This window comes from Amblyomma mixtum, chromosome 5, assembly GCF_055824585.1.
Source record: "Amblyomma mixtum isolate Tamu chromosome 5, ASM5582458v1, whole genome shotgun sequence".
NCBI lineage: Eukaryota > Metazoa > Arthropoda > Arachnida > Ixodida > Ixodidae > Amblyomma > Amblyomma mixtum.
This window is the reverse complement of record NC_143016.1, coordinates 168,075,290-168,095,453: the sequence shown is the minus strand read 5'-3', so window position 1 is coordinate 168,095,453 and position 20,164 is coordinate 168,075,290. Positions and strand designations below refer to the sequence as shown.

Sequence of the window (20,164 nt, the reverse complement as noted above, 5' to 3'; positions counted from 1 at the left end):
CGGAGGGATTTTTTAAAGTTTGCTGCCATATTTACGCTAGGACACAAGGACCGCACGGGGCTTACCTCGACAATCTGAGGTACGCCGCTGGCGTTGAAAATCGCGGCGCTCGACTTTTCCGCCCCCGCAGCAAGATAGTAGTCCTCGTCGTTGATTTGGCCCTTGATACAGCTCCATGATGGACGGTAATTGCAGTTTCGTGGGCAGGAACAAGACTGCCCATGCTGCTACGAGGGCTTCGTGCCGTCCCCTCTGCGGTCGGGCGGAATGTTCGGCTTGGGCTTGAAACTCGGCCGCCGAGTAGCAGACGTCTTGGGAGGCGGTTCCACGTCGGCGTTGTCGCCCGCGACGACTGTTTCCTCGTGCACTCTTTTTCCTGGCACTGCACTTGTGGTGCCCATGGTTTGCTCACCATCCCACCAGCCCCCCGTCGACACTACTTCCAACTCCTTGCCGGAGCCTTGTTTCGCAGTCCCCGCCACCGAGGGGGTGGTATTGCCTTGATCTTGTTGGTCGCCTTTGCTGACGGCGCCTTGAGTGTCCTCGGTGGCTTCAGCCTTGTCGCCCATTGGAGACTGCACGGGCACATTCCCAGCCCTTCTGGAAGCCTCTTCAGCGTCTTCGTCATCCATAACGAGCTCGGTCACATCGTTCTTTTTAGGCTGACCGGTGATGGTTGCGTAGGTTTTAACGCAGTCCGTATCGTTGTGACCAAAGCGCCCGCATCGGGAGCAGCGCGGGACTTTGCAATCACGCCGTATATCGCCCTTACTGTTGCAGCTCCAACACAAGGGTGCCCGGATCGGTACCACAACCAAGGCCAGCTCACCGCTCACACGCACCTGATGGGGCAGGTCTTCCACACTGACAACGGCCTTCAACTTCAGGGCGACGAGGCGCGACATCGACGACCTGTCGTTAATGCCGTAGATACGCCACTTCTCCCTGGTCACTTATGTTACCTTGCCATAATTTGCCAGCGCAGCCCGCACATCATCGTCGCTGACTCCCTGAAGGAGCCAGTGAATCTTGAGCCTGACGTCCTGGTTGTTCGGGTTTATAACCAGACACCGACGCTCCTTCACTAGCATGTCGCCTTTAGCGAGCATGCTCTTCGCCGCTTCCGCTGTCTTGAAAGTTACCGCCCATACATGGTTCATATGGTACGCCCCCAGGGCGATAACATCTAGGAGTGCTCCCAGATTAGCAAGGGCGTCTCTGAAATCTTCGACGCGGAAAGGCCGCGCTCTCACAACACCGTGCAAAAAAACTGTGTTCAAAACAATCTGACCTGATGGCAGTTGCGGCAATATCACTTGATAATCCTGGTCAGCAGTGTCCAAAATCCTGTTACCGCGGCCCGACGGGGCCGCTGAACCCGCTCCGACGGAGCCCATCGAGACACGTCCGTTCGCTTCTGCGTCCGGAAGTAGAGACTCGGCCACGACTGCGACACGGAGGGCGCTCTCTCTCGTCATCTCCCCTTCAACGAAGCGAGAGGAGGCAAAACAAATTGCAACAACCTTTTCCGCAGTCGACAGGATTCGAACCTGTGCAGGGAGACCCCAATGGATTTCGAGTCCATCGCCTTAACCACTCGGCCACGACTGCTTTTTTTTTTCTTTATTGCCGATTTTGACACAGAACGAAAATTACAAGAAAATGTAAAACACCTCAGCCCAATGCGGCTGATACAAGGGTGATTAAAATCTTTTCAATACAGCCAAGTCATCTAGTACAGAGAACCAGTCAGGCTGTTCAGCTTGTGCTCGGTATACTTCTCTCAGGCACACGACACTTGCAATGAAGTTTTCTCGCACAGAACGCACGTTTACATCTGCATGCCGCACCTGCATTCTGGTTTTCCACACGCTGTGGAGGCTGACCAGCATGAGTAAGTCATAGGGCACTCCTGTTTCATTTTGAATGGGCAAAATTCTAATACCGTAGGGGTCCAGGGGTAGATCTTTCTTGATAGTTCTTTGGAGGACGTCCTAGTGAAAGATGGGGTCCCAACAATCCAGGAATACGTGTTCTATTGTCTCGGGCTTCTTGCATAGGATACAGTTAGTTGTCCAGGGTACGAAAATCCCCTTTTCGTTCAGCCATGTTTTAACAGGGAGCGTATTTGAATGTAACTGGTAGAAAAACGTTTTCATAGATGGGTTAACTGGCATGCTTTTAACTCTTTTTAAAACATCCTGCCCTGGACTCCCACGGTGCAGGCTTCGGTTAAGAGGAATTGGCATCATTACATTCACTAATTCCTTATACAGCTTTTTCTTCGAAACTTTACTCAAGTAGTCAAGAGAAAACCGCACTTGGAGAAGCTTGAACGAGAGTACAACCTCTCTCATGTACCCCACGACGGAACCACGCATATTCTCACTCGAAGACACTACAATTTCAGGAAGCAGCCTGTGCAATCGCAGCTGAATAATAGTCCGCAAAAAACTGTCCGACTGGTCACGGAGGAACATAAATCGTGATACAACCTGGCGTAAAAACAAATGAACAAGACCAAGGCCACCACCTTTGACAGGAATAAACAAATTGGTGCGACTGGTTCGCTCCCATGTCGAAGCCCAGACAAAAACAGCAAAGACACGGTGAATTCTTTGAATATTGGCTCGGGATGCACTGTATACATTCATTAGGTACCGTATCTTTGACACAAGGAAAATGTTACAGACAGATGCGCGCGAAAACATCGATAGCTGACTCCCTTGCCACGAGTCGGCCTTCTCCTTCGCCCTTGACGCTTCATCGTTCCAGCAGTCATTGGGATCCCGATAACATTCGAGAGGCACGCCAAGATACCGCGTTGGCAGTTTTGACCACTGCAACCGACAGAAGTGTTCCGGTGCATCATCCCAATGACCGTGCCAAAACCCACAGCTCTTGTCCCAGTTTATCAGGCAGCCAGTTTGTTGACAGTACTTTTCGACTAGGCTGGTAACTTCAGTAACACTGTCTTTGTTTGAGCAAAAAATGGCAATATCATCTGCATAGGCGGGGACTTTCATATGGGATGACTGTAGTTGAAAGCTGGAAATACGGTTACTGTTAATTATGGCCAAGCAGAGTGGCTCTATGTAAGTCGCGAACAGTAGGGGCGAAAGAGGGCATCCCTGCCTCACTGAAGAATTAACTTCTGTTCGGTCTGTCAACTCCCTATTTACGATTACTCGCGTGCTGTAGTTCGCATAAGCCATTCTCACGCCTTCCGCTACAACGCGCCCTACTTTCAAATGCTCAAGAATGCAAAAAAGAACGTCATGTGATACCCGATCGAAGGCCTTCGCAAGATCCAACTGAATCATTGCAATGCGCACCCCAAGGGTGTCACAGCATTCCAGTATGCTACGTGCAACGTGTATGTTTGTCGCGATGTTCCGTCCTTTGATGCCACAAGTCTGGTGTGGTTCAATCAATGTTTAGATTACGCCCTGTAATCTCTTTGCTAGAACTTTCATATATATCTTGTAATCTACGTTGGTGTGGCTTATCGGCCGATAAGAGCCCACCAACAAGCGCTTCTCCGGGTCATCTGTTTTGGGAATCAGGAATATGTGCGATGTAGTAAAAGATAGTGGAACTTTTTTGTGCTCGTACGCCTCAGAGAGCACATTGAGCAGAAAGGGAGCTATCATGCATTTGAATTCTATGTAGAAATTGGCGCTTAGTCCATCTCGGCCAGGTACTTTTCCGTTTTACAATTCATCTCTCGCGGATTCAATTTCTCCGTCACTAATTGGCATCTCAAGGCGCACCTTCAGTTCATCCTCAAGCCTTGGCAATAGGGGCAAAAAATGAACCAGAAATGCTTCATCCATCTCCCGCTTATTTCCGAGAAGGCCGTTAAAGTGGTCCATTATAACCTTCTGGATAACTTTCGTGTCGCTAGAAACTTCAGCCCCGTGTCTTATCTGCGCGATTTCTTTCTGGCGAATGTAATCCATTTCGTCGGACAAAGCCCGTTTACTCGGCGTTTCACCAGTCCACAATTTCTCGGACCTAAAGCGAATGACGGCTGCTTTGTACCTGTCTGTGTCTATTTGTTCAAGCTGGCTTCGGCCACGACTGCGACACGGTGGGCGCTCTCTCTCGTCATCTCCCCTTCAACGAAGCGAGAGGAGGCAAAACGAAATGCAACACCCTTTAGCGCAGTCGACATGATTCGAACCTGTGCGGGGACACCCCAATGGATTTCGAGTCCATCGCCTTAACCACTCGGCCACGACTGCTTTTTTTTTCCTTTATTGCCTGCTAATACAGTGGCAGGTCACACAAATGAATACATACATATACACTGAATCAGCACGTCAGCATGTGATTCCGATATTTCAAAATTTCTTCAGACACACTAAGTCATCAAGGATGGTAACCCACTCAGGGGGTTCATTTTGTGCACGATACACTTCTCTAATATATGAAACACTTTCGATTAGGTTATCGCGAGTAGATCGCACACTGGCATCTGCGTGCCGAAAAGCCATTCTCGTCTTCCACAAGCTGTGGAGGCCCAGGACCATGAACATATCAAATGGTATCCCTTGTTCGCTTTCAACTGGCAGAAATCGTATTCCACAGGGTGTTATGGGGAGATCTTTTTTTAAAGTGCGCTGCAAAATATCCCAGTGGAAGACTGCGTCCCAGCATTCAATGAAGGCATGTTCAATTGTTTCCGGCTTCTGACACAGTAAGCAATCGGTTGTCCAAGGCACGAAAATACCTTTCTGTTCAAGCCATACTTTAACGGGGAGCGTCTTTGTGTGCAACTGGAAGAAAAACGTTTTGGCCGCAGGTCTTAAAGGCATCTTTCTGACTCGCTTCAGTACATCTTTACCTGAGCCTCCAGAGTACACCGTCCTATACAATGGGGTGGGCAGCATGCTGTCAACTAGGTCCGCGTACAGTTGTTTCTTTGTCACTGAGGACAAATGCTCCAAAGAAAAACGTGCACAAAGTATTCTAAAGGAAGCAACTACTTCTCGATAGCAGCCGGTCACTCTTATACTGGCAACATTGGATGTGGAAACAACAAACTCAGGCAGTGTTTTCGCCAATCTCGCCTGCATGACTGTACGGAGAAAATCGTTACTTTCATCTCGCAGGAAGAAGAATCGCGATACGATCTCTCGTATAAACAAGTGTGAAAGCCCTAGTCCACCATCGCGAACTTTGCGAAAAAGGTTTGTACCGCTGGTCCCCTCCCAAGTGGAGTTCAAGATAAAGACGGCAAACACTCGGTGCATCTTTTCCACATTTATACGAGGCATGAACAACACTTGCATCATATACCACACTTTGGCAATCAAAAAAACATTGCACGCTGCCGCACGCGCGAACAGCGATAATCCGCGACCCTGCCATCCTTTTGTTTTTTCACTCAACTCTTCTGTTTGTTCACTCCAGAACTGCGTTGAGTCCCTATAGTGCTGAAGGAGCACCCCGAGATACCGCATTATCCATTAAAGTCTCTTTCCTTCCTTCCCCGAGATACCGTGAAGGCACTGAAGTCCACTGTATACCCGCGAAATTGGCGGGTGTCGTATTCCAGCTCCCATGCCATATTCCCACACTTTTTTCGAAGTTAATCTGGGCACCAGTATAGCAACAGAAATTTCTGGCAATGCGCACAGCCTCTAGCACGCTTTCTCTGTCCTCGCAGAAGACTGCAACGTCATCTGCATAAGCCAGCATATTAACTTCAGCGGCGTGCAGTCTAAAACCACCTATGTTTGCATCAAGGATGACTGCCCTACAGAAAGGTTCGAGGTATATGCCAAAAAGGAGAGGAGACAAGGAACACCCTTGCCTCAGAGAGGAGCGTACTAGCACCCTTGAACTAACACTTGTTGATGATAATCTGCATTGAACATTCTTCATAAGCCATTTTGACACCGTCTAAAATTATGCTCCCCACATTACAGTGCTGTAGTATACTGAAAAGCACCTCATGCGAGACCCGGTCAAAGGCCTTCGCAAGGTCAAGCTGTAACATGGCCACTCGACCCTCAAGGTCATCACAACATTCTAGTACACTTCTTGCGATGTGGGCGTTCGTTGAAATTGTGCGCTCTCTAATGCCGCACGTCTGATGTGGCCCTACTATCCCTTTAATTACCACTTGTAATCGTCCAGCTAGTACTTTCATAAACATTTTGTAGTCTGTATTGGTGAGAGATATCGGTCTATATGAGCCTACAAGAAGGAGCTTTTCCGGATCATCGGTTTTTGGAATCAGCACTGTGTGTGATGCCCGGAATGAAGGAGGGACTTTTTTAATTTCATACACTTCTGACAGAAGTTTATGCAAAATGCACGCCAATTCTTGACTGAAAGCTTTGTAAAATCTGCGCCTAGGCCGTCCGGCCCTGTCGATTTGCCCGACGGCAGCTTCTCTATTGCTGTTTTGATCTCGCTCACACTTATTGGCATTTCTAGGCTGTCTTTAACATCGTCATCCAGTCTTGGCGTTCCGATCATGAAATCGCTCTCGAAGCCTGGCTCGAGGCGTGTGACATTGCCGAACACATCGCGATAATGGCCAACAAAAGCATTCTCGATCACCGCGGGATCTGACGTCACTTCATTTTGGAAACGTGTTTGCTTGATCTCGTTTCTTGACGCCTGCCGTTTTTCATCGCTCATTGCGCGCTTGTTTGGCACCTCACCCATCCATAACCTTTCACTACGAGAACGTATGAGAGCAGCCTTGTATCGCTCTGTATCGATAACTTCTAGTTCATGTCTCGCTTTCTTTACATTCTCAGCCAATTGATCTTGGTCAAAGTTTTGTACGTTTAACAGAAATTCCAGTTCCCTTTGCAGCTCTTTTTGCTTCTGCAATTCTTCGTGCTTCCGGCTGCTTCCTCTTTCGATTGCAATGAGCTTAACTTGGCTCTTAAATTCCTCCCATGCAGCCCGAAAGTTTTCATGCTTCATTGTCAGCATCTCTGTTATTTTCCCTTAACTCTGCTTGAGAGCAGTTCATCGTCAAGAAGCTTTTCATTGAATTTCCACATGTCCCAGTTAAATCGTGTCTTCTTAGTTTTTTCCCCGAGTGCGAAGCTCACCAAGCTATGATCTGTGAATGATAGTGGTGTGACACTGTAACTGTTACATAGGGGCATCAAGTCTAGTGAAATATACACTCTGTCCAACCTTGCTCGGCTCTCTCTCTGATTGTGTGTGTACTGCGGAAGCATACCGCCAGTGAAGACTCGGCCCACATCTTCTAGGTTGTGCTCCTCAATTAGTGAGCTCAAAAGGAGAGCACTTTTGTCACGAACATGTGCACCTCTGAATCGATCCTCCGCTAAACACACGCAGTTAAAATCACCGAGAAATATGACAACGCGATCACACTCTAAGTACTGCTCAATGTACTCAAAAAATACCATTCGGTCATTCACATTGTCAGGCGCATAAACGCATATGATCCGCCACAAGGATTCAGAAAAAGAAAAATCTACAATAATGATGCGGCCAGTTTGCAAACAGTCATACTCTCTTCAATAATGCCAGCACTCTTCCGTATCAGCAGTGCGCACCCGCCTGACATGCCATTAGCATGACATACACACACACTCATTATAATGCGCGGTAAAAGCCATCACCATGCGATCGGTCTTCTCTTGAGTCTCGACCTTAGTTTCTTGTATCGCGATGACATCAAGTTCCTTCTCCATACAGAGGCGACTAAGTTGATACTGTCGCCTACGTGCTCCAAGGCCACGAACATTCAAGGTGGCAACTCTTAATGCTGTCTCTAGTCTCAGAGCCATTTATCTTATAGAGCACACCGATCGCACAGTACCTCTGGGTAACTACTGATATTAGCGCTTTGCAACAAGTAAGCAATTGGCAGCACGATTCCCACGCGTACCTTTACGGTGTACGCAGCGGCTACTTCTGAAAAGGCGCCCATCTTTTGACGACGCTGGCCTGGACGCCCCAGTAGGCGCCACGTCCTACGGAGGCGGTGTTGCCGCCGTCCGTCTCTCCGGCGGAATGTTCGGTATCGGACGCAAGGGCGCCCGACGGCCCACCAGTGCTTTCGGCGCGGGTTCATCGTTGCTCTCGTTGCCAAGGTTCTCGTGCTGGTTGTTGGCTGAGTCCCTTGACCTTTTTGTCGCCGCGTTTCTTACACCCGATTCTGCGACGTGCATCAGATCGCTTCCAGGTGCGTGTTTTGCTGCATCCACCTCGGTAGCGGCTGGTTCGGTGGCCAACTCCTTCACATTTTCATCGCTTGGCATTTCCTCTTGAGCTTTGTGCTCAGTAGGTTGCACTGTAGCCGCGTTCGGTAGGCCGGCGGTATGCTCAGACGGCATTCTGGCCGCGTCCGACGGCCGACTCTCCGTGCGGGAGGCCTCAGCGACGTCAGCCTCGCTTAGTGGGCGCCTCACCCATCCATAATCGCTCAGTGCGTGCCCGCACAACGGCCCCTCGGTACTTATCTTCATTGGCCTGCTCTAGCTTTCTTTTAACTTCCTTTATCTGGTTCATGCATAAACCAGGCTGCGCAGCTGCTATGTTCAGCAATACTTTCAACTGGCTGTGCAATTCCTTTTCTTTCTGTTTTTCTTCGCGTCTTAGTATGCTTGCTCTCTCAATAGTTTTCATTTTTACGGCATGTTTGAAACCTTCCCACCTTTCCAACCAGCTTTCGGCTCCAGACACATGCAATGACTTCAGTAAATTATTTACCTCGCAAACGAAGCAGTTGTCGTCCAGAAGTTTGGCATTAAATTTCGATAAATCCCAATTAAATCTCACCTCCTTTAATTTTTATCCTAAGGTGAAGGAAACCATGCAGTGGTCAGCGAAGTATACTGGAATGACTTCGTAGTTTTCGCAGAGCGGCGCGAGATGCACCGATATGTATATGCGATCGAGCCTGGCATGGCTTTCACCCTGGAAATGAGTAAACTGTGCCTGACTGCCGGCTGATAACATGCAGCCAACATCTATTAAGTCGTACTCCTCTACGAGCTCGTCCAGAACCTGCACACTTTGATCCTTTAGAGTACGGACTTCAGCTCGGTCCTGTGGCCTGCAAACACAATTGAAGTCTCCCATAAATATAACATGTCGCTCTGTTTTCAAATACTGCTCGAGGTTTTCAAAAAAATTCTGCGGTCGGTTTCTTTTTTAGGCGCATAAAGACACAAAACACGCCACAATAAATCACAGAATGAAAAGTCCAGGATAACAAAACGGCCACAGTGAAGTTCGCGGTGCCGTATTTTGTTTGCCGCATCCGGTCGCCTAGTGGAATGCCCATTATGTTCTTTTCTTGGGCCCTCTGCACAACCGCACAAGAGGGGGCGCCGAATGGCGGGGGATTACGGGAGACGTCAAACTCCCCTCATGGACAGGGTCGTTAGGTGGAATCCTGTGCGCACGTGTGTACAGCGAGGCTGACCCGCGTCACAGTGCGTGGCTTTTGTGCTATGTCGGCAGCGGCGTGCTTTGACGTATTGTCACGCGAGCTGCAGGCATGAGGAGCTACGATGAGAAACAGATGAGTTGAAATGGCTTTCCTGGAACTTGGGTCAACCGGGCGTTGAAGTAATCTGCATCATGGGAAAGTGAATGTTCGCGAAGCTCGCAGCAGTGATGGTAGAAAGTGTACGTACATATGTGCACGGTGTCGCGAGGGGCTACCTTCTTTCCCCAATCATTCATTGGGTGTATTTTCCTTTCCCCAATAAGTTATTGGGTGGATGTTTGTACAGTACCTGATTGGTTATTCTCCCACCGAGGGCGGCGGCATTGGTTTTGAAACCAGCTGTTTCGGCAGGACCGAGGGCTGGTTTCGTCACCTAGAACTGCGAGCCAGTCAAGTGTAAATATGTTTTCTCCTTGCTTGTATCCTCCTTTGTGCTTTTAATTGTTATAAAAAGTTAACCTCTCATAAGGTGTCCTCTTGCAATGTGATTGAGCAATTCGAATCTTCAAGACGTCAAGAATCCTACAACAATCATCATTAACTAAATTTCCCTCTACGAGATCAAGAGGGAATCCAACTGCCACTTTCGAAAACAATGACTCGTTCCTCCAAAATCCCAATACTGTTACGTACAAAGAGCGCGCATCCCGCCGATGTTCCAACCGCATGAGCTATACAAACATTGAAATGAGTTCTAAAGGGCTGCACCATGCGGTCCGTTTGCTCCTCGCTGCTGACCTTCGTTTCTTGGACAGCAACGATGTCCAGCTCGTTTTCGATAAGTAGCCTACTAACCTGGCCCTGCCTTCGCCTACTTGCCAAGCCCCGAACATTCAATGTTGCTACACGGAGGGATTTTTTAAAGTTTGCTGCCATATTACGCTAGGACACTAGGACCGCACGGGGCTTACCTCGACAATCTGAGGTACGCCGCTGGCCTTGAAAACCGCGGCACTCGACTTTTCCGCCCCCGCAGCAGGATAGTAGTCCTCGTCGTTGTTCTGGCCCTTGATACAGCTCCATGATGGACGGTAATTGCAGTTTCGTGGGCAGTAACAAGACTGGCCCACGCTGCTACGAGGGCTTCGTGCCTCCCCCTCTGCGGTCGAGCGGAATGTTCGGCTTGGGCTTGAAACTCGGCCGCCGAGTAGCAGACGTCTTGGGAGGCGGTTCCACGTCGGCGTTGTCGCCCGCGACGACTGTTTCCTCGTGCACGCTTTTTCCTGGCACTGCACTTGTGGTGTCCATGGTTTGCTCACCATCCCACCAACCCCCGGCGACACTACTTCCAACTCCTTGCCGGAGTCTTGTTTCGAAGTCTGCGCCCCCGAGGGGGTGGTATTGCCTTGATCTTGTTGGTCGCCTTTGCTGACAGCGCCTTGAGTGTCCTCGGTGGCTTCAGCCTTGTCGCCCATTGGAGACTGCACGGGCACATTCCCAGCCCTTCTGGAAGCCTCTTCAGCGTCTTCGTCATCCATAACGAGCTCGGTCACGTCGTTCTTTTTCGGCTGACCGGTGATGGTTGCGTAGGTTTTAACGCAGTCCGTATCGTTGTGACCAAAGCGCCCGCATCGGGAACAGCGCGGGACTTTGCAATCACGCCGTATATCGCCCTTACTGTTGCAGCTCAAACACAAGGGTGCCCGGATCGGTACCACAACCAAGGCCAGCTCACCGCTCACACGCACCTGATGGGGCAGGTCTTCCACACTGACAACGGCCTTCAACTTCAGGGCGACGAGGCGCGACATCGACGACCTGTCGTTAATGCCGTAGATACGCCACTTCTCCCTGGTCACTTATGTTACCTTGCCATAATTTGCCAGCGCAGCCCGCACATCATCGTCGCTGACTCCCTGAAGGAGCCAGTGAAGCTTGAGCCTGACGTCCTGGTTGTTCGGGTTTATAACCAGACACCGACGCTCCTTCACTAGCATGTCGCCTTTAGCGAGCATGCTCTTCGCCGCTTCCGCTGTCTTGAAAGTTACCGCCCATACATGGTTCATATGGTACGCCCCCAGGGCGATAACATCTAGGAGTGCTCCCAGATTAGCAAGGGCGTCTCTGAAATCTTCGACGCGGAAAGGCCGCGCTCTCACAACACCGTGCAAAAAAACTGTGTTCAAAACAATCTGACCTGATGGCAGTTGCGGCAATATCACTTGATAACCTGGTCAGCAGTGTCCAAAATCCTGTTACCGCGGCCCGACTGGGCCGCTGAACCCACTCCGACGGAGTCCATCGAGACACGTCCGTTCGCTTCTGCGTCCGGAAGTAGAGACTCGGCCACGACTGCGACACGGAGGGCGCTCTCTCTCGTCATCTCCCCTTCAACGAAGCGAGAAGAGGCAAAACAAAATGCAACACCCTTTTGCGCAGTCGACAGGATTCGAACCTGTGCGGGAGACACCAAGGGATTTCAAGTCCATCGCCTTAACCACTCGGCCACGACTGCAACACGGAGGGCGCTCTTTCGTCATCTCCCCTTCAACGAAGCGAGAGGAGGCAAAACAAATTGCAGCAACCTTTTCCGCAGTCGACAGGATTCGAACCTGTGCAGGGAGACCCCAATGGATTTCGAGTCCATCGCCTTAACCACTCGGCCACGACTTTTTTTTTTTCTTTATTAGCCACTCGGCCACGACTGCAACACGGAGGGCGCTCTTTCGTCATCTCCCCTTCAACGAAGCGAGAGGAGGCAAAACAAATTGCAGCAACCTTTTCCGCAGTCGACAGGATTCGAACCTGTGCAGGGAGACCCCAATGGATTTCGAGTCCATCGCCTTAACCACTCGGCCACGACTTTTTTTTTTTCTCCTGGCTTTGGAAAACAACACTTCACGAAAAAGAACAGACAAATCACACAAGCAATAGTACAAGACAATGAACACAATGAAAGTCATACTCAGCCAGCGTCAGGCTGGCTTCGTCACATTAAAACTCCCGCAAAGACAACAAAGGCTCTACCCTTGAGAGCCAGTCGGGAGGTTCCGCAGCCGCTTTTTGTATAGCGACAAACCAATCCATAGACTCTCGGAAATAAATTCGGGCAGGCCGTCCTTCCCTGTCACAGTGATAGCCTGCCATTCTTGAGCGCCATATACAGTGGAGACCCAGGAGCATAATTAAATCAAATTGAACCCCGTCGTCATTATCAATGCTTAAATATCGAATGCCATGCGAATCTAGGGGCAAGTCTTTCTTCATCTTCCGTTGCAAAACATCCCAAAAATAAACCCCTTCCCAACAATGTGAAAAAACATGGTCTACTGTTTCCGGCTCCTTACAGATTAAACAATGCGAACCCCAAGGTAAAAATAAAAACCTTTCCTCAAAAAATTTCTTTACTGGCAACGTTCCGGTGTGTAACTTAAAGAAAAAGGTCTTAGCTCCTGGCGGCGCCTGCACTTTCTTTACCCTCTTTAAGACGTCTGAGCCTGGGCCTCCACTGTATAAGACTCTATAGAAAGGTTGTGGTAAAACAGTGTCACATAAATCGTGGTACAGCTTTTTCCGTTTTACACAGAACAAATATTCATTAGAAAAACGCACTGAAAGAAATCTAACACTTGCGACGACCACTCTGTAATAGCCTAAAATACCACTCGTAACTTCTTCGGTGGAGACAACAAACTCCGGCAGTAGGCGCCGCAGCCTAACTTGGCACACAGTGCGCAAGAAAGGGTCAGAAACGTCGCGAAAAAACAAAAACCGGTTGACCACTTGCCGCAAAAAGAGGTGTCCAAGTCCCAAGCCGCTGTCTTTTACCCGACGGAATAAATTTGTTCTGCTGCAGCGTTCCCATTCTGCAGCCCAAACAAAGACAGCGAAAATCCTGTGGAGCTTCTGTATGTTTACACGCGAACAATGCAAAACTTGCATAACAAACCAAAGTTTACTGATATAAAAAAGGTTACATACAGTAGCCCAGGCGAAAATCGATAAGTTGGCACCTTTCCACTTCTCCGCTTTCTCCCGTAGCGCTTTCGTCTGCTCTTGCCAATATTGCTCGCTTTGACGGTAACCATCAAGCTCGACGTCTAAGTACTTGGTTGGGGTTTTCGCCCACGTCACATTTGAAAAGTGGTCAGGCTTCGATGGCCACCGTCCATGCCAGAACCCAAGGCACTTGGCCCAGTTCACCCCTAGTCCGGTAACCTGAGAGAACTCACGGACACATTTGACAGCCTCGGTTATACTCTCATGGTCAACCTTACAAACTGCAACATCGTCCGCGTACGCCAGCAGCTTCACCTCGGCTGCTTGTAACTTAAACCCATTTACGTTATCATTGTTCAATATTTTAATACACAATGTCTCAATATATATACAAAACAAAAGAGGGCTGAGAGGGTAGCCCTGTCGCACCGAACGCTGCACGCTAATGGGGGAACCCAGACTCTTATCTACGATCAATCTCGTCGTGCAGTTTCGGTACGCCAGGGCCACGCCCTAGCGGATAACTGATCCAACATTCGCATGGTCCAAAATAGAAAACAAAATTTCGTGATCGACGCAGTCAAAAGCTTTCTCAAGGTCGACCTGGAGAATGGCCACACGACCATTCGAGTCATCACAACACTCAAGCACACTTCGCATCTTATGAATATTGGACATTATTGACCTCCCTCTTATCCCACACGTCTGGTGTGGCCCAACTATATCCTTAATCACCGTCTGCAACCTCCGAGCCAAAACCTTCATAAAAATTTTATATTCAACGTTCGTAAGTGCTATGGGTCTGTAGCCTGTAACCAGTCGCAATTTATCTATTTGACCCGTTTTAGGAATGAGCACCGTGTGGGATGACCCATATGACGGAGGCAGTGCATTTACTGTGTAGGCTGCGTTAAAGATCACGTTCAAAATAGGGGCAATTTTGTGCTTGAATTCTTTTTAAAAACGCGCGCTGAGCCCATCTGGTCCCGGCGATTTACCGTGGCTTAAACTGGCGATTGCATGCTCCACTTCGGCTTCAGTGATAACCATTTCTAATCTCTCTTTTACGGCATCACCGAGACGCTGCATCGCCGCCAGAAATTTATCTTTAAACGTGATAGTGTCTACCACGTGGGAAGCGAAGAGCGCTTGGTAATGCTCGTTGAAAGCTGCTTTCATGTGGTCGTTGTCCGCCGACAAGACACCGCCCCATTCTATTTTGTCGATGTGGTTTCTTTCAGCGTTTGCTTTTTCCAACCCTAGCGCTCGTTTTGATGGCGTCTCCCCTGCAGCTATGTCTTCTGCCCTTGTCCTCACTAACGCTCCCCGATACCGTTCTTCTTCCATCAATTCTAGTTTTTGCTTTGTTTTCCTTACATCTTCAGTCCATTTCCCCGGCTCTAGAGATTCCTGTTGAAGCAGCCTATGGAGCAGCGTCTTTAACTCTGTCTCTTTCTGTTTTTCTTGAAACCGTATACAGGCAGCTCTCTCTATTGCTTTAATTTTTATAGTTTCTTTACACAGCTCCCACTGTTGCCATATGTGCATATTTTTACCGGGGCCTATTTTTGCAATTTCTTCTTTTACTATGCTGGTATACAGTTCGTCCTGCAGGACTTTATTATTTAATTTCCACATTTCCCACGAAAAAGAATTCCCTCTCTTTACCATCCCAAAACAACATTTAACTAAACAATGGTCTGAAAAAAATACTGGCACAACTTCGTAACTATGACATTCAGGTAAGACATCAACGGATGCATAAATGCGGTCAAGCCGTGCATGGCTAGAACCCTGAAAGTGTGCGAGCTTTACTGCACACGTTCCCTCAAGACACTCTGCCACATCTTCCATGTTCCATTTCTCAACCATTCGCGATAACACTTGTGTGCTGGCATCTCTAAACGGTCGAGGGCTTGTATTATCTCGCGCACTAAGAACGCAATTAAAATCACTCAGGACGATCAGCTGTCTGTCACTACAAAGGCGCTGTTTGACGCTATAAAGAAACTGCGCCCTTTCTTCTGCTTCATTAGGCGCGAACAGACAAATAATCCGCCACTCGACGTTATTCAATCGAAAGTCAAGGAAGACACACCGGCCCGACACACAAGAGAAATGAGCTTGCACTTCTAGCCCCGGCAACTTCTTTAGAAAAAGAACACAGCCAGCCGATGTGCCTACAGCGTGGCTAACTACAGCAAAAAACGAGGACGTGAAACGTTGCACCATGCTCCCGGTCTCTTCTTCGCCGTCGACTTTCGTCTCCTGCACAGCCAGTGCATCTATGCCGTGCTCCGTTAAAAGCCGAAAGAGCTGGCCTTGCTTTCGCTTTCCTGCCAGACCCCTAACATTCAGGGAGGCGACTTTCAGCGGAGATGCAGGAGCCATTTCTACATAAGAAGAAGAGACCGAAAGCGTGGTGCTTACCTCTCGCGTCCAGCACATGGCTAGACGCCACCGCTGCCGTCGCCGCAGGCGTCATCCTGAGCGTGCACCTGGCCCAGCTCGGAAGGCGCCCTGTCGCCGGCGCGCTTCTCGCTCGCAAGGTTAGGTCGCGGCCGAAAACTGGCCCGCCTTGTTGAGGCGTCTTTGCTGGTGGTTCCTCTACGCTGGGCGCCGCCTCCTTGTCGCCGTCGGGACTGGTGTCTCCATGGGGACGCTTCCCAGGCGTAGCCACAGTGGTCGCACGGCCACCGGTGTTCTGCCGATGACCCTCGGTAGGCTCCTTCGCTACAAAGTCCATGGGCACTGGTAAGCTTCTCGCATCCCCCGAAGCCGCCTCCTTTGACTGAGGCGAGTCTCCCGTTGGTGGCTGGAGTCCTGGTCCACTGGCAAGGGGGGCGTCGCCGCTTGAAGTCGCCGACGTGTCCAGCGACACAGGGAGGTTGCCCAACTCGTCGGTACCCCTCGCTGCGTCCTCAGCCTCCGCGACATCCATCAGCTCCCCGCTGTCTCCTTTCCCTCCGAGCCCGGTCGCAGACGCGTAGGTACGGACGCAGTCCTCGTCCGCATGTCCGTAGCGCCTGCACTTGGAGAACCTGGGAACCTTGCAGTCGCGACGAACGTGACCCGCGCCGTGGCAACGCAGGCACTGCATCGGCCGCCCGGGCACCACCACGAGAGCCAACTCGCCGGCGACTCGAACCTGGTGGGGCAGGTCGTCCACCTTCATGCCTGGCTTCAACTTGAGCAGCACTGTTCTCGTGGTGGATCCCTTCTCTTTCATCCCTTGAACGCGCCAACGCTCCCGCGTCACCTCGGTCACGTTTCGGAACGCCGCGAAAGCAGTCCGGATGTCGTCGTCAGCGACGCCGTGCAGCATCCAATGCAGGCGCAGCTTTACCTGCTGATCCTCCGGGTCGAAAACGATGCACCGGCGTCCCTTTACCTCAAGCTCCTTCAAGGCGGCTAATGTCTTCGCGGCTTCTGGGCTGCTGAAGGTTACCGCCCGCACGTGGTTTACCTGGTACGCCCCCAACGCCACGACGTCGGGGAGCGCACCAGTGTTGGCGAGGGCGTCCCTGAAGTCTTCGACCCTGTAAGGTCTCACAAGCACATCTCCATGCAAAAAAACTGTTTAGAACAACACGTCCGGTGGGCAGGGTAGGCAAAAAGATCTCATACTCCTTGTCTTCGGCGCTGAACCTGTTTCCGCGGCCATCGATGGCCGCCGTCGCCGCTCCGTGGGAGCCCATGATCCTGCGTCCGTACACGCCAGTGGCCGGAAGTAGAATGACCACTCGGCCACGACTGATTTTTTGTTTCTTTATTGCCGATTTTGACACAGAACGAAAATTACAAAAAAATGTAAAACTCCTCAGCCCAATGCGGCTGATACAAGGGTGATTAAAATCTTTTCAATACAGCCAAGTCATCGAGAACAGAGAGCCAGTCAGGCTGTTCAACTAGTGCTCGGTATACTTCTCTCAGGCACACGACACTTGCAATGAAGTTTTCTCGCACAGAACGCACGTTTACATCTGCATGACGCACCTGCATTCTGGTTTTCCGTAATCTGTGGAGGCTGACCAGCATCAGTAAGTCATAGGGCACTAATGTTTCATTTTGAATGGACAAAAATCTAATACCGTAGGGGTCCAGGGGTAGATCTTTCTTGATAGTTCTTTGGAGGACGTCCCGGTGAAAGATGGGGTCCCAACAATTCAGGAATACGTGTTCTATTGTGTCGGGCTTCTTGCATAGGATACAGTTAGTTGTCCAGGGGACGAAAATCCCCTTTTCGTTAAGCCATGTTTTAACAGGGAGCGTATTTGAATGTAACTGGTAGAAAAACGTTTTCATAGATGGGTTAACTGGCATGCTTTTAACTCTCTTTAAAACATCCTGCCCTGGACTCCCACGGTGCAGGCTTCGGTAAAGAGGAATTGGCATCATTACATCCACTAATTCCTTATACAGCTTTTTCTTTGAAACTTCACTCAAGTAGTCAAGAGAAAACCGCACTTTGAGAAGCTTGAACGAGAGTACAACCTCTCTCATGTACCCCACGACGGAACCACGCATATTCTCACTTGAATACACTACAATTTCAGGATGCAGCCTCTGCAATCGCAGCTGAATAACAGTCCGCAAAAAAACTGTCCGACTGGTCACGGAGCAACATAAATCGTGATACAACCTGGCGTAAAAACAAATGAACAAGACCAAGGCCACCACCTTTGACAGGAATAAACAAATTGGTGCGACTGGTTCGCTCCCATGTCGACGCCCAGACAAAAAAAGCAAAGACACGGTGAATTCTTTGAATATTGGCTCGGGATGCACTCAATACATTCATTAGGTACCATATCTTTGACACAAGGAAAATGTTACAGACAGATGCGCGCGAAAACATCGATAGCTGCCTCCTTTGCCACGAGTCGGCCTTCTCCTTCGCCCTTGACGCTTCATCGTTCCAGCAGTCATTGGGATCCCGATAACATTCGAGAGGCACGCCAAGTTACCACGTTGGCAGTTTTGACCACTGCAACCGACAGAAGTGTTCCGGCGCATCATCCCAATTACCGTGCCAAAACCCACAGCTCTTGTTCCAGTTTATCAGGCAGCCAGTTTGTTGACAATACTTTTCGACTAGGCTGGTAACTTCAGTAACACTGTCCTTGTTTGAGCAAAAAATGGCAATATCATCTGCATAGGCAAGGACTTTCACATGGGATGACTGCAGTTGAAAGCCGGAAATACGGTTACTGTTAATTATGGCCAAGCAGAGTGGCTCTATGTAAGTTGCGAACAGTAGGGGCGAAAAAGGGCATCCCTGCCTCACTGAAGAATTAACTTCTATTCGGTCTGTCAAGTCCCTATTTGCGATTACTCGCGTGCTGCAGTTCGCATAAGCCATTCTCACGCCTTCCGCTACAACGCGCCCTACGTTCAAATGGTCAAGAATGCAAAAAAGAACGTCATGTGATACCCGATCGAAGGCCTTCGCAAGATCCAACTGAATCATTGCAATGCGCACCCCAAGGACGTCATAGCATTCCAGTATGCTACGTGCAACGTGTATGTTTGTCGCGATGCTCCGTCCTTTGATGCCACAAGTCTGGTGTGGTCCAATGAATGTTTTGATTAAGCCCTGTAATCTCTATGCTAGAACTTTCATACATATCTTGTAATCTACGTTGGTGAGGCTTATCGGCCGATAAGAGCCCACCAACAAGCGTTTCTCCGGGTCATCTGTTTTGGGAATCAGGACAATGTGTGATGTAGTAAAAGATAGTGGAACTTTTTTGTGCTCGTACGCCTCAGAGAGCACATTGAGCAGGAACAGAGCTATCATGCATTTGAATTCTTTGTAGAAATTGCGCTGAGTGCATGTGGGCCAGGTGCTTTTCCGTTTTGCAATTCATCAATCGCGGATTCAATTTCTCCGACACTAATTGGCATCTCAAGGCGCACCTTCACTTCATCCTCAAGCCTTGGTAATAGGTGCAAAAAATGAACCAGAAATGCTTCATCCATCTCCCGCTTATTTCCGAGAAGGCCGTTAAAGTGGTCCATTATAACCTTCTGGATAACTTTCGTGTCGCTAGAAACTTCAGCCCCGTGTCTTATCTGCGCGATTTCTTTCTGGCGAATGTAACGCTTTTCATCGGACAAAGCCCGTTTAGTCGGCGTTTCACCAGTCTACAATTTCTCAGACCTAGAGCGAATGACGGCTGCTTTGTACCTGTCTGTGTCTATTTGTTCAAGCTGGCTTCGGCCACGACTGCGACACGGAGAGCGCCCTCTCTCGTCATCTCCCCTTCAACGAAGCGAGAGGAGGCAAAACAAATTGCAACAACCTTTTGCGCAGTCGACAGGATTCGAACCTGTGCGGGGAGACCCCAACGGATTTCAAGTACATCGCCTTAACCACTCGGCCACGACTGCTTTTTTTTTCTTTATTACCGACTTGGCCGGGCAAACAAAACAAAAATACAATGACATGACAATAAAAGCACAGGTCAGTTTCTAGCTAGTGCACGATGATAAAATGGGTTAAATGATTTTAGTTGGTCGCGGACAGGCAGCCACTCAGGCTGAGGAGCTTGCTGTCCGAGAACTTCCTGAGTATACATGATGCTCTCAATGAAATACTGATGAGCCGCATTCACAACAACATGTTCATGCCTGACATCCATTCGCGTACGCCATAGGCTGTGCATGCAGAGCAACATTAGCAGGTCGCAAGGCACTTCACCTGGCTCTGCACATGGTAGGAAGCGTATTCCAAAAGGAGTCAAGGGGAAATATTTTTTC

The 20,164-nt window shown here is 49.5% G+C and overlaps 6 non-coding genes across 6 annotated transcripts; all 6 read right to left on the bottom strand.

Annotated features, from left to right (window-relative positions):
• Positions 1–1,529: 1,529 nt before the first annotated feature.
• TRNAS-CGA (transfer RNA serine (anticodon CGA)) lies at positions 1,530–1,611 on the bottom strand. Its single transcript has one exon. It is a non-coding gene; the product is annotated as a tRNA-Ser (tRNA).
• A 2,554-nt stretch (positions 1,612–4,165) lies between these two features.
• On the bottom strand, positions 4,166–4,247 carry TRNAS-CGA (transfer RNA serine (anticodon CGA)). Its single transcript has one exon. It is a non-coding gene; the product is annotated as a tRNA-Ser (tRNA).
• A 7,590-nt stretch (positions 4,248–11,837) lies between these two features.
• TRNAS-UGA (transfer RNA serine (anticodon UGA)) lies at positions 11,838–11,918 on the bottom strand. Its single transcript has one exon. It is a non-coding gene; the product is annotated as a tRNA-Ser (tRNA).
• A 76-nt stretch (positions 11,919–11,994) lies between these two features.
• TRNAS-CGA (transfer RNA serine (anticodon CGA)) lies at positions 11,995–12,076 on the bottom strand. The gene has a single exon. It is a non-coding gene; the product is annotated as a tRNA-Ser (tRNA).
• A 111-nt stretch (positions 12,077–12,187) lies between these two features.
• Positions 12,188–12,269, bottom strand: TRNAS-CGA (transfer RNA serine (anticodon CGA)). Its single transcript has one exon. It is a non-coding gene; the product is annotated as a tRNA-Ser (tRNA).
• A 7,444-nt stretch (positions 12,270–19,713) lies between these two features.
• On the bottom strand, positions 19,714–19,795 carry TRNAS-UGA (transfer RNA serine (anticodon UGA)). The gene has a single exon. It is a non-coding gene; the product is annotated as a tRNA-Ser (tRNA).
• Positions 19,796–20,164: the final 369 nt, after the last annotated feature.